This window comes from Limulus polyphemus, unplaced genomic scaffold, assembly GCF_000517525.1.
Source record: "Limulus polyphemus unplaced genomic scaffold, Limulus_polyphemus-2.1.2 Scaffold959, whole genome shotgun sequence".
Lineage (NCBI taxonomy): Eukaryota > Metazoa > Arthropoda > Merostomata > Xiphosura > Limulidae > Limulus > Limulus polyphemus.
This window is the reverse complement of record NW_013666569.1, coordinates 308,520-314,415: the sequence shown is the minus strand read 5'-3', so window position 1 is coordinate 314,415 and position 5,896 is coordinate 308,520.

Sequence of the window (5,896 nt, the reverse complement as noted above, 5' to 3'; positions counted from 1 at the left end):
TATCCATGAGGTAAACATCAGTATGTCTTCTGTCTTGTATACAATTGATCAGTATTCAGAGAAATAAGGCAAACAGCTGACGAACAAGTTATTCATTCCTTGAAGCTCCTTGATCAGTTCTGAAACGAGTGGGATAAATAATCCCTTGTAAAATAAAAAAATAAATAATAACATCACTTGTTAAACACTGTCCAGAGGAATAAAGTAAATATCCACTTCTCTGTTGTCTTGTTGATCAGTTTCTCGAAGTATAAAATAAATATCAGCTTGTCTGCTTTCTTGTTAATCAGTGTCCCAGGAAATAAAGCATCCGCTTGTCTATTGTCTTGTTGATCAGCGTCCTGAGAAATAAAGTAAACATCCGCTTGTCTATTGTCTTGTTGATCAGTGTCCCAGGAAATAAAGTAAACATCCGCTTGTCTATTGTCTTGTTGATCAGTGTCCCAGGAAATAAAGTAAACATCCGCTTGTCTATTGTCTTGTTGATCAGCGTCCTGAGAAATAAAGTAAACATCCGCTTGTCTATTGTCTTGTTGATCAGTGTCCCAGGAAATAAAGTAAACATCCGCTTGTCTATTGTCTTGTTGATCAGTGTCCCAGGAAATAAAGTAAACATCCGCTTGTCTATTGTCTTGTTGATCAGCGTCCTGAGAAATAAAGTTAACATCGACTTATGTATCCTCTTTTTGATCATTCTTCTGAGGAATAAAGTAAACATCCGCTTGTCTCTTGTCTTGTTGATCAATGTCCCAGTAAATAAAGCGAACATACGCTTGACTGTTGTTTCGTTGATCAGTGTCCCGGGAAATAAAGTAAACATCCACTTGTCTGTTGTCCTGTTGATCAGTGTCCTGAGAAATAATATAAACACTGGCTTGTCTGTGTCTTGTATCTGGTTGATCAGTGTCCCAAAGAATAAATTAAACATCAACTTGTCTGCTCTCTTAATGATCAGTGTCCAAAAGAATAAACTAAACATCAATTTGTCTGATCTCTTGTTGATCAGTGTCCTGAGGAATATAATAACTATCAGCTTGTCTGCTCTCTTAATGATCACTATCCTGAGTAATTAGGCGCTTGTTCATCGCCTAAAGAATGCAGCCTCAGAGGGGGCTCGCCATGTGAGAGGAGTTCAAAGGATGCCCCCGGAATGTTACAGAACTATTACGTAATATATACATCTGAGGTAAATTAACTATTATGGTTTGTTTGTAATTAAGCACAAAGCTACACAATTGACTATATGTACTCTGCCCACCGTGGGTATCGAAACCCCGTTTCTAGCGTTGTAAGTCCGCAGACATACCGCTGTGCCACTGGGGGACTAACTATTATGTAATATGCAAAAGACCCGTAGCTTGAGTACTACTCACCAGATGACGCGTTGCTAAAGGCTTGTTATTAGGCCGCCATGATAGGTGGAAGTTGTTTTACCGCCAGAGGGCATGTTGTTAGGGTGCGCAAAGTAGCACCAGAGGGCGCCTTAGTATGATGAGAGTGCAGATAGATCAACATGACATTAACTTTATATAACAATCAAAGGTTTAAAATTAACGATTTTATATAATTTCATAATGTTTTATTTACAATTTCACTTTATAAGTAAAACCCTGCTATTTTAATCTTATCATCTTTATAGTTTTCGTTAAGGTACGTTTTTACAAAGGCAGAGGGTGTTTCTAAAGGCGGACGATGTTATTATAGGTGGAGGGATGATGAGCTCATTGTAGAATGTCTAAAGTGTCATCATTGTCTAAATTCAGTTATATATCCTAAAGATGTAAATCTATTATTTGTATTTTTTATTTGTTAAGTATAATAATAAAAGGGTTTTTGATAAAATATTTAATTTATAAAATTATTTATATTACAAAGGCGGATGGTGTTATAAGGTTGATTGTGATACTAGGGTTTATAGATGGATAGTATTATTTGACAAATTGTGATACTAAGGTTATATAGATGGATGGTATTACTTGGAAAATTGTGTTACTAAAGTTAGTGCTGCTATGGCAGATGGTGTTTCTATAAATGGAGAGTTAAATAAGATGATTAGCTCATTGTAGAGTATATCAACGTGTCTCAACATGAGATTACATCATCAATGTCTAGCCTAAATTATGTGTCCTAAAAAGTTACACGTAAAACCAATATTTTAATAACAATCTTACTGTTTCACTAATTTGGTTTTATGGATTAAACATTCAATGAAAAGTCAACAAATCATCATTCTGTTGTAAGACTGCATGATAAGATAGACTTAGATTAGCATAAATATGTATGTTTTATTATAGTAAATTACTGTACTATCTACATGCAGAGTATTTATTAATTGTTAAATTATATTACTAATTTAAACAACTCTGTACAACACTAGTATATTAGCTATTTCAGTCATTGGCTATCATATACGTACATGTATGCATTACTAAAATAACAAGTTAGCATGCTCCAGTCTTCTGGACTGCTTTTCCATAAATATCTTACACATAGTTTCATTGTTGATACCATTGTCATAATAACTGTGTATTACAGCTAGAGCAATGTCTTTCTTCGGTTTGTGTATACCTCAGGTAAATATTGAATCAGCGGGGAGCAGATGCCAAACGTTCACTTGAACATGAATTTAGTGGCAGTATTTTTTACATCGCAAAAATTTACTTTTCATAAGTAATTTTTCAATGAATTTGATGGTTTGATTAGTTTGGCTATTGTTAAGTGCAAAGCTACACAATGGGCTATCTTTAACAGCTAACTCAATAACCCGAAAACCGATTTTTGGCACCTTATGTCTGCAGACTTACCATTGAGCCACTGTATGGGGCGTGGCGGAGGGGTGAATTTGTTTTATTTTTATTTTAGAGCAAATCTACATTGAGCTAGCTACTGTGTCCGCCACAGGGAATCGAATCCCAAATTTTAGCATTGTAACTCCATAAAGTTACGACTGTTTTACCAAGCGACCTGATTTATTTTCGTTTGTGTGATATTATTTTATATGAAATCCTACATTTCAACTAAAATAGTCCCAAATGGAGTGTAGAAAGAAATGAAAGATACAAGAATATATCATGGATTTACCAACTAAGTTCTATATCTTATTCCAACATCAAATAGAAAATGGCACAAGCAGTGTGCTATTACATTACTTTGTAAGTTTTTAAATGAAAAACAAATGAGCCTAATTGTTTGATCTAGTTTTCTCTTTAATGTAAAAGAATAAAAAGTGATTTAATTCAGATTAAAATTACTAGGATTTGGGTAGTCTTTTTTTTTTTCTGGAATGGTCTGTTTGAGTGTGGAAGTTTGATTTTCAGTAAACGTAATATAAGGAATAAACATGTTGAAAGTTTTTATTGTAAGGCGTAGAACTGTAGAGGGACAACTACTTCTTTGGGCCGGTTACTGTCTCCGTATGCAGGAACATCGCCTTCTAGTCAAGTCCTCTTCTCGGAACTTCGTCACGGCATAAGTCAAAGGATAACCTGAAATCCAACCTCAAAAAAAGTGTCCATCAACCTCATCACATGGGAGGAGGATGCGTCTGACAGTTCCGTTTCATCCATCATGCGACAGAAACATTCGAAACAGATCGACGGGAAAACGAGAAGCAGGAGCGACAGAAGAGGAAAGAGAAATAAGCCAACACTTCTTTGCGACAACGTCTTTCTCTGAGCACTATCTTCCAGAGGTGTTCCAAACAATGTAAATATCGAATTTGGCTGTTCAGTCACAAAAGAACACTTTCACCCTAGGAGACGTTGTCTTCGCTTGCGAAGAACTGCCAACGATTATTGCGATTGTAAGCCTTACTATAAAAAATGTATATTTTAATTTAAGTGAATAAATTGTAAGAGTCTTTATAAATATTGAATTTTGTCTTAAGAGCTTCATCTAACATGACATATAATTTAAACTAATCTTGACTTTCAGTTTCAATCGTCAGAGTATCACTCACTGTTAGTATTAGTAATAGTCTACATACGAGATGAAATTTCGACGTTGGCTACACAATTCGGCCAGTTTCCTACTAATACACTCATTTAAAATACTTTCAAAACTGTAAGAGGTTTTATAAAGATTGAATTGTGTCTTGAGAACTTCCACTAATACGATAAATTAATACAACTAGCGATCGTCTGCCTTGGACTAGTAGTACTGTTACGACAGCGGAGGTCACGTGACCCTAGTAACACGCCACGCGCTTCTAGAACGTTCATGAAGCGTCAGGAGACTACTAGATATGGGGTAGTCTTGTATATATAAGACCGGCCAAGAAGCGACGGGAACAATGTAACAATGTGTAATTGAACTGCGGACAGAGTATTGTTTAGTTGAGCAGGTGAGAGGTTCGTTTTGAATTATAGCGTTTGTTATAGCGCGACTGTGGAAATTAAGTGTATTGCAAAGTTGTATTCAGAAAGAACAATCCAGTTTTATTTAAAAAAGGACTTGTGTCGCTAAAGTTTCGTCGGAACGAAATTTACGGAAAATTAACTAACGAATGGAGACGTAACAATATCATGAAACTGTTTTTCTCTTTTCTTTTGTTATTTGTTTGACTTCTGATATTGTAGTATTTTACGAAAATTAATAATATTTGTTAGAACTCCACATTATGCTCTCAGTAAATGGCTACATCTGTATACCACATTTCTATAAGGACTCTTACTCATGTACGAATTTTATAGGCCACTTATTATATTTACAGTTTGAAAGAAGTTCCAGATGCATTGAACATACTTCCATAAATCTCTTTTTTTTTACGTTTTATATGCACAGTTTGTCTGTAATATATTTATGTATCTGTGTGCTGATACTTAGCCTGGTATTAAAATTATGCTAGGGAACAGTTTTTGTATGTTACTACCATTGTTCTTTGTGGACCCAGAATTGAGATATTATAAAATAAGTAGTGTAAAAACTTGTCAAAAATGACAGGAAACCACTGAAAATCGAAACTTTTCCACTGGCACTACACAAAAGAAAAATATAAATTTCTTTGCCAGGAACATGCTACATATTGCTTCTGAATCCACTACATATAACTGAGCAAATATGCTACATATTGGTGCCTTTGAATAAAAGATTAAAACAGCTGATGACAATGTGATTTCATACACTCCTGTTGTTCTTCTGAGAAAAAGTTGTCCTCTTCCCTACAGAAAATTGGTATCTTCAGTCTGTTTTAACAAAAGCTTTTCCATGATAATTCCCAAGCATAAATTTCTACTAAATTTTGACATATTTTTCACTGACAATGATAGGGTGGGAATGCACTTCCATGTCTTCACGAGAGTCTTTCTAGGGAAAAGAACGTAACTTAACGAATAAGTCTGATTGTCTTTAAGTGGTGTACTTAGGAAATTAGAATTATGTACCATCCTGCTTCGATTATCTGATATGCAGTAGAAGGCTTCACCATTTTATTTTCACCTAACTTTGAGTCAAAATTACCATTCCTATGTTTTTTCTTTCAGTTAGAGTCAATATATCTTAACATCCTATTAATTACTTTCCTATTTATAGTTTTATAATGATAGGATTATAATAGTTTAAGAAATGCAAAGCATAATTGGTAGAAGTACTTATAATGAAACCGAATGTATTACTGTTAATATATAAATATTATGCATTGTGTGAAGTTTTTTGGGGAGTATTTATAAAGAAACAATGTATTACTGTTAATATATAAATATTATTCATTGTGTGAAGTTTTTTTTTGGTATTTATAATGAAACAGAATGTATTACTGTTAATATATAAATATTATGCATTGTGTGTAGTTTTTTGGGGAGTATTTATAAAGAAACAATGTATTACTGTTAATATATAAATATTATGCATTGTGTGTAGTTTTTTGGGGAGTATTTATAAAGAAACAATGTATTACTGT